This window comes from Vigna umbellata, chromosome 1, assembly GCF_029865625.1.
Source record: "Vigna umbellata cultivar VRB3 chromosome 1, Vumbellata_1.0, whole genome shotgun sequence".
Lineage (NCBI taxonomy): Eukaryota > Viridiplantae > Streptophyta > Magnoliopsida > Fabales > Fabaceae > Vigna > Vigna umbellata.
In genome coordinates, this window is record NC_142165.1 from 90,491,026 (window position 1) to 90,500,045 (window position 9,020).

Consider the following 9,020-nt stretch of genomic DNA (forward strand, 5'->3'; position numbering starts at 1 on the left):
TGTGCTGAAAACCTTTTCTCTTTCTTAATTGAAATTACAAAAAAAATGTTTTGAAGGTTTAGGCACATGTGTGATCGCACGCATCGTCCTTGTGCTAACAACCTTTTCTCTTTCTTAAACAAAATAAAAAAAAAAGGTATAAAATCTTCAAAAAAAACCCGAAAACATCAACAATTTTAAACAACAAATAGTCTTGCTACCCAGAACTACGTGATCCTTGATTCTCCATCAAAAGTGGAGATACGTAGGAGCAAGGCTAGCCCTTGTCAGGTTCACTTTCCCAAAAATCCAAATTTATCCATAATCATTTTCAAAACAAAGTTTTCTAAACAATTTTCAAACAAATTTTCAAGCAGTTTTCTAAAAGAACTACGTAACCCTGATTTCTCATTTTGAATGAGAATACGTAGGAGCAAGGTCAATCCTCGTCGGGCCCAAAAAACTAAAAAATATGTTTTGTTTATTTTAGAATTTTATTTTAGGGGATAGTTAAACATTTTGAAAATCACATCATATTCGTGCATTTAGTTAAAGGTACTGCCTTAGGGCAGGCGTTGTGGGGTGCTAATACCTTCCCCACGCGTAACCGACTCCCGAACCCAATCTTCGGTTTTCGTGGACCGTGCTTTATCGTTTTATGGTTTTTCCGTAGTTTTCCATAATAAACTATGGTGGCGACTCCAAATCTCTTTTCCAAAAACCCGCGTTTTCCTTTTTTGGATCGTCGTCCCGTCGCGATTCCGGTTGCGACAGATGGCGACTCCACTGGGGACCTCGAGAGTCAGGCCATTTAATTAGATGCGCGAATTTGACATGATTTTTCTTTGTGTTTTTCTTCCCCTGTTGTCTTTTCTTTATCTGTGTCTGATAGTTGGAATAACTGCATGTGAATTGTTGAATATGGAACCCTAGGGTAGAAAACATGTTTATATCTGCCTGGGAATATTTTCTGGTTGTTTTGCAGGTGAGGGTTTGGGTATGCATTGCATTCTCCCTTCACACACACACTTTCAGCATATCATGAGTGGGGCCCTATACCCGGGTCTGAGCGTAGCTTAGAATTAGAGGAGTTGTGTAGCGGTGTCATTCTGGGATGTACTTCCTGTCTGGCTATCGTGAGAACTCCAGCTAGAGTTTGTTCTCTTCACTTGTGTCTCCTCATCTAGTTGATTACTCGACTGTTGTGGAGATGCTATGAAGGGAGCCATAGCTCTAGTGACCATTGACCTCTAGGTTCAGGAGACCATCCTTGTGAAATTGCATGTACTTGACATCGAATCCAAGCCATTGAACCTTTATTAGGGCACGAAGGGAGAAACGTGTATTCTTGTAATCCTCACGCTGTTCGTTCTCTTTCGAAAATTATGTTATTGCATTTTCATACCATGCATGCATTTGATTCATCGTGTTGTTTTATTATCATGCATCATATTCATGCATCATTTAGTAACATGTTGGTTTTAGGGGAAATCACAGGTATACACTTGACTTCACACGAGATGGATGTTGACACCAGATCTGATGCTACACTGCATACCAACTCCGCCATTTTAAGGAAGAAGTCTAGCCTAAGGACACATGTTGGAAATTTGACCGGGTTGATAAATTTAGGCCGAAGACTCAAGACCATACAGAGAGAAGCCTTCGGGAGGAAATATGGGAATTTGTTGAGTTTAATGGAGGTGAAAGTACAGTTGCCCGCTATTACAGCTCTAGCTCAGTATTATGATTCTCCCCTGAGATGTTTTACCTTCCAGGACTTCCAGCTGGCACCAACTGTAGAAGAATTTGAGCATATTCTGGGCTTGCCATTAGAGGGTACCAAGCCATATCAGCACTTGGAGCATCATGCCTCTGTTTCTACCCTTGCTGTTATAATGAAATTACAGCCCAATGAATTGGAGAACCGGTTGATAACGAGACATCAAATTCGGGGGCTGACACAAGGTTACCTTGAACAATATTTGCACGACCTGGGCGATAGGGAAGAATGGGAGACCTTCATGGATGTACTAGCCCTCACTGTGTTTGGCATTGTCCTATTTCCCAATTGGAAGACTTTGTAGATTACACTGCTATTGATGTCTTCGTGGCAAAAAAGACAAGATCAGAAAACCCCGTAACAGCAGTCCTCGCAGATGTGTATGGGACTATGAGTTTTTGCCAGGAGAGAAAAGGGGAAGAGGATTCTTTGTTGTTTGCCGGCGTTATATGCGTGGATGACGGCACGAGTATTTAAGGGGGTAGTCGAGGTTAGAAGTTCACCTGAGAATCTGTCGCATCAAGGAGGTAATGGGTGGGCTCTTTTCTTTGCCGGTTTGAGAGAGGGAAACGTAAAATGGCGCCTTCCTTGGCTTGAGACTAAACCATCTATCCATCACTGTGGCAACTTCCCTAACATACCTCTCATAGGCGCTAGGTATTGTATTAACTACAACCCTGTTTTGGTCCAAAGACAGTTCGGATATCCTATGAAGGGAGCGCCTTCACCAGATTATCTCACAGCCTTCTTCATCTACTATGAGGACGGACATTGTACTGAAATGTTGAGGAGAGTCAGAAGTGCCTGGGAAAATGTGGTGCGAGCAGAGAAGGACCTGAGGAGTGGAGTGATGAGCAGGTTAGTTATCATACCTGGATTTGGAGAGGGTAAGAGAAGTCAAGTTGCCTTTCAAGCCCATCAATGATCAATCGGCGAGTGAAGGGACATTCCAAGCCCCAGAAAGTGAAGAGGTGAAACAGCTGAAGGTTGAGGTGGAGAAATTGAGGGTGAGGAATGCTAGGTTGGAAAATGAATTACAGAAAGCTCGCAATGATTTTGTGGATATGAGGAATGATAACGAAGAAAAGTCACGGGCTTATGAAAACATTGTCAAAAGCCAGAAGGCAGAGAGAGATTATACATTCCGAGTAAAACAGGATCTTGCGGCCGCAAGTAAGGAGTTATCCATGAGGGTGAATGAGAAGAATGTGGCTCTAGAAGAGGGCAGACAGTGGAAACAACTCTATGAAGAAGCCAAGAGGGATAAGAGGGAAGCCCTAAAAAGACTAAGGGAAGCGCAAGTCCAAGTACAAGAATCGGGGCATCAAATGAAGGAAATGGCTACATCATTTGAAGCGGAGTTGAATCAGGAGCGCTGGAAGCTGGCAGAGGCTGAAGGGGAATATCGAGCCATGTTAAAGCAGATGGAGGATTACATCGAGGAGCAGGAGGAGCGATGGAGGTCGATGGAATTTGAAGAAAGGCATCAGGCCTTGATAAAGCGAATGAAAGAGCACATCGCAGAGCAAGAAACGGCCGTAAAGCATTGGAAGGAAAGCTTCTCTCAGTTGGCTGCTTTGGCAAATGGGGCAATTGAAGACATCCCCAGAATGGTGTCGGAAGCTGAAGCGAGTACCCACTTTTATAGCCCACCAGTAGAGATAGAGCTTTTTATTAATCACTGTAAACAGTTGATAGACGAGATGAAATCCCTCATCACTCGGGATAGGAATTGATGTATTTTGAGATCTTTATGATTTGTTTCCTGTAAGAAATGTAATGAACTTGTTTCCCTTTAAATGAAAGGTGTGGGATGTTGTTTAGCATCTGCTTGTGTTAATTTCCATCAGTAATGTCATTACAATCTTGTGATTTCCCCCTATTACTAGCATGCATCATCTTTTCTTTTGTTCAGCATGTTTCATTTCCATCTAATTAATTAAAATAATAAAGCAGTACGCGTGAGAAAAAACGACGACCAAATTTCCACGACATCCCTACCGGACCCGGGCAAACTCAAAAGCCATGGCAAGCTGGGAGGAGTCACAAGAGTCTCTCAAAACGGATGTTGGCCAGTTGAAGGACCAGATCGGCCAGATCTTGGCGACGCTTGAATCCATGAAGACTGCTGGAGAGTCTTCATCTACGCATGTTGGGGGGAATGCTCACCCTTATCCCCAATGTTCAACGCTGCGAGCCAATCTGTTCCTTTCCCACTGTATGGTTTACCTCCGGGTTACGCTCCTCCTGTAGGAGAGTACTCAGAAGCTGAGCACGCTTCATTCTCGTTTCCCGCGACTGTCAATGAACCACCAATCGGCACTCAGGGACCTGTCTTAGTGTCGGCTCCCATGGTGGGCACGGGAATGAATGAGACCAACACCACTGATGGAATTCGGGTGACCCCAGTACCGCCTGTGGTTGCTAGGGAGGATTTTTCAGCCGAAGCTGCACCACACGCCACGGTGGTTGGGGGATTCGGTAGCCTCGTTGGAGCTACGGGTAGGTTGGAAAGTCTGGAGGCGAGGTTGAGAGCTGTTGAGGAGTTGAGAGCTACGGGTTTGGAGATGCGGCCAGATTAAGTTTGGTTCCGGGCTTGAAAATCCCGCCTAAGTTCAAGGCGCCGGAGTTTGAAAAATATAGGGGTAACACTTGCCCTAAAAGCCATGTGACCATGTACTGCAGAAAGATGGCTGCGTATGCTCATGATGAGCAGCTACTCATCCACGTTTTCCAGGAAAGTTTGGCTGGGGTGGCATTGAACTGGTACACCCACCTGGAGCCATACCGAATTCGTTGTTGGGCGGATCTAGCTGACGCCTTCGTAAAACAATATGTATACAATACTCATGTTGCTCCGGACCGTCTGCAGCTGCAGAATATGACAAAAAAGGACAATGAAACTTTCAAAGAGTACGCCCAGCGATGGAGAGAGTTGGCTGCGCAAGTTGAGCCGCCGTTGTTTGATAAGGAGATGGTGTCGATGTTCGTAAACACACTCCAGCCGCCATTTTATGAGCATATGGTTGGGAATGTATCTGTCAATTTTGCTGACACCATCATCATTGGTGAGAGGATAGAAATTGGATTGAAAAACGGGAAGATAGCATATGGCCCACCTGCAGCTACAAACTACAAAAAGCCCAGCTTCAATCAGGGGAAGAAAAAAGAGGGGGAGGTACATGTTGCGTCGGTAATGCCTGCGTGGAGAGGACGAGCTCCCAATCCTAATTATCGACCATACTTAAACCCACCTCCTTATGCTGCTAACACCACGTTTGTTCACCAAGCCAGGCCTCAACAACAACAAGCGTATTATCCACCGCAGCGTATCCCAACCGAAGCTGCAAGACCGGTCGCAAACATGGGCCCAAATCTGAATGTGGGTCACAACAACAACCCAAGGGGAAATCAATTTGTTAGGTTCACCCCAATCCCTATGACCTACACTGAATTGTTACCTAACCTAGTCAAAAAGGGTCTGGTCGCCATTTGTCCGATGAAGCCTGTACAGCCGCCGTATCCTAGGGGTTATGACGCGAATGCCAGGTGTAGTTATCATGCAGGAGGCGTTGGCCACCGACCGAAGGATGTATGGCCCTCAAATACAAAGTTCAAGCTCTGATAGATTCGGGTTGGTTAAAGTTTCAAGAGGACCAGCCCAACGTCAATACTAATCCATTGTCCGGGCACGGGAGTTCCTCGACGAATGCCGTCGAGGTTGGAAACCAGGATCTGATAAGAGATGTGGGCGAAATCCGAAGTTCTAGGAGGTTTTATCTTTGAAGCTTTGTTGAAGAAGGGCCTAGTGAAGGGCGATTATGATCTGGGTGTAACGTGCGCACTCCATCCGGAGGCCGAGCACTCTATTGAGGAATGTATGGAATTCGAGATTTTTCTACAAGACTTACTTGATAGAAATCTGATGCAAGTGTGCCGCAAGGTCAGAGAGGAGGAAGTATTTGCACAAATTGGTGGAGAATCTGATGTGACTCTACCCGAACCTTTGGTGATCCATTTTACTAGGACCACCCCTGCACTGGTAACTGAAGGAAATCCGTCTGTGGTCATCCGAGTGCCAACTCCTTTCCCTTATAAGAACGAGAGAGCCGTCCCATGGAGATATGGGGCAACTGCATTAGACGAGGGAGAATATGCAAATCCGACTGTGGAAAACATATCAGGCATTGGTGGAATGACCAGAAGTGGTCGAATCTTTACACCACCAGAATTGGCAAGAGAAAGAACCAATGATAGGGAAGCATCAATGGCTGCAAAAGCAAAGGAGTTCTTGAGGGGGAAGAACGTGGAGGCCGAGGAGACCCCCAACACAGAGGAGAAGAGGGAAATATCTGAAGAAGAAGTTGGTGAATTCCTAAAGTTCATACAACAGAGTGAGTACAAAGTGGTGGAACAGTTGAATCGCATGCCTGCCCGGATCTCCTTGCTAGAATTACTCATGCACTCCGCCTCGCACCGAAAGTTGTTGATGAAGATACTCAGTGAGGCTCATGTAGAACAAGGTATTTCTCTGAACAAGTTCGAGGGCATTGTTGGCAACATCGTTGCTAATAATTACCTCACCTTCACTGATGAAGAGATACCTGTTGAGGGGAGAGGTCATAACAAAGCCCTTCATGTCTCTGTGAAATGCCTGGATCACGTTATAGCGCGTGTCTTGGTGGACAATGGCTCCTCTCTGAACGTCATGCCAAAATCGACATTGGAGAAGCTCCCCTGTGATGGAATGCATATGAAGCCGAGCTCTATGATTGTGAGGGCATTTGACGGCAGTAAAAGGGTAGTGATGGGAGAAATTGAATTGCCCGTTCAAGTCGGTCCTTGTGTCTTTCAAGTGACCTTTCAAGTTATGGATATCCTCCCGGCTTATAGCTGTTTGTTGGGTCGCCCGTGGATCCATTCTGCAGGAGTTGTGCCTTCCACACTACACCAAAAGCTGAAATATGTTATGGGAGATAAGCTGGTGATAGTATCAGGAGAGGAGGACCTCCTTGTGAGCGGACCATCATCCTCCCGTTATATTGAAGTAGCCGAGGAAGCTCTCGAGGCAACTTTCCAATCTCTGGAGATCGTGGGAAACACCTACGTGGAGCCATTCGCGATCAGTCCACATCTGTCGCGTGCTTCTATCATGATGGCCAAAGTCATGTTAAAAGAAGGTTACATGCATGGGAAAGGTTTGGGTAGGTATGGACAGGGGCGAGCATTCCCTCTGGAGGTCGTCGAGAACAAGAATAGGTATGGCCTGGGATACAAGCCCACCAAGGAGGATAGGAGAAGGCTGATAGAAGAAAGGAGGGAGCGCAGTCTGGCTCGGATGGAAAGACGGGAGCCCAAAGTGGGAAGAATTCGTATCTGTGACCTCAAGGAGAGCTTTCGCAGTGCTGGTTGGGTTAACACTGGCCACATAGCAGCTGTGGGAGATGAAGATGGATCGGAAGGTTCCAGTTTCGTGTGGGCCTGCTCCCCGGATGCACGACTCGACAACTGGGAGATGCTGGATTTGCCCGTGATGCTTAATTTGAATAAGATGTAATAACTTTAATTAATCCTATAGCTTTACCCGGGGCTTTAGGATTCATGACTTACGGGTTGACGCTTTTAGTTTATTATGCTCAGCGCGATAATCAAAGTGTGTTTGTTTGTGTTTTATCATCATTTTGCATTCCTCGTCGTTTTTCGTTTATTTATTTCCTTTTCATAAACTCAAATAATGCAGATATGACAATGAATGTTTTGAAAGTAATTATGTTGATATTCCTGATTTTGGGCGCCCCGTCAATAATACGGAAGATGATTGTGATGATGACCCGGAACCCCCTCCTGAACTGTTGAGACTAGTGGAACAAGAGTGTAAGGAGATGAAACCTCACCAGGAAGATGTTGAAGTACTCAATTTAGGGAATGGGGATGAGGTAAAGGAGGTGAAGATCGGTACAGCCATGAAAGCAGAAGTGAAAGAAAAATTGCGTGACTTATTGAGGGAGTTCAGGGATGTGTTTGCTTGGTCTTACAATGACATGCCAGGCCTCGATACAGATATTGTACAACACAAGCTCCCACTCAAGCCGGAATGCCCACCGGTAAAGCAAAAGCTAAGAAGGATGAAACCGGAAATGTCCTTGAAGATCAAGGAGGAGGTACAGAAGCAATTCGATGCAGGGTTTCTAGCTGTGGCGAGATACCCAGAATGGGTAGCAAACATTGTACCGGTGCCTAAGAAGGATGGTAAAGTTCGGATGTGTGTCGATTATCGAGATTTGAATCGCGCAAGCCCAAAGGACAATTTCCCATTACCACACATCGACACCCTGGTTGATAATACAGCCAAGTATTCACTGTTTTCGTTCATGGATGGTTTTTCGGGGTATAACCAGATCAAGATGGCGCCAGAAGATATGGAAAAGACTACTTTTATTACATTGTGGGGCACATTTTGTTATAAAGTGATGTCTTTTGGACTCAAGAATGCTGGGGCAACATATCAAAGGGCGATGGTGGCACTTTTCCATGATATGATGCACAAGGAGATTGAAGTTTATGTGGACGACATGATCGCGAAGTCCGAATCAGAAGAAGAACACGTCCTCAACTTGAGAAAGTTATTCGAGAGATTGAGGAAGTATAAGCTTAGGCTGAATCCCGCCAAATGTACATTTGGAGTGAAATCCGGGAAATTGTTGGGCTTTATTGTCAGCCAGAGGGGGATAGAGGTGGATCCAGACAAAGTGCGAGCGATAATGGAAATGCCTGCGCCTAAAACGGAAAAAGAAGTTCGAGGGTTTTTGGGTAGATTGAATTACATTGCTAGATTCATCTCCCACTTAACTGCTACTTGTGAACCACTGTTCAAGTTGTTACGAAAGAATCAGGCTGTGGTGTGGAATGAGGATTGTCAGGCCGCTTTTGAGAGAGTCAAACAATACTTACAAAACCCTCCTGTATTACGTCCACCAGAACCAGGAAGGCCACTCATTTTGTATTTGACTGTATTGGACAAGTCAATGGGTTGTGTGTTGGGTCAGCATGATGAGGATGGCAAAAGAGAGCACGCTATATATTACTTGAGCAAGAAGTTCACAGACTGCGAACAACGATATTCATCGTTAGAGCGGACTTGCTGCGCATTGGCGTGGGCCGCTCATCGTTTAAGGCAATACATGTTGAGTCATTCCACATGGTTGATATCCAAGATGGATCCTATCAAGTATATTTTTGAAAAGCCTGCTCTTACTGG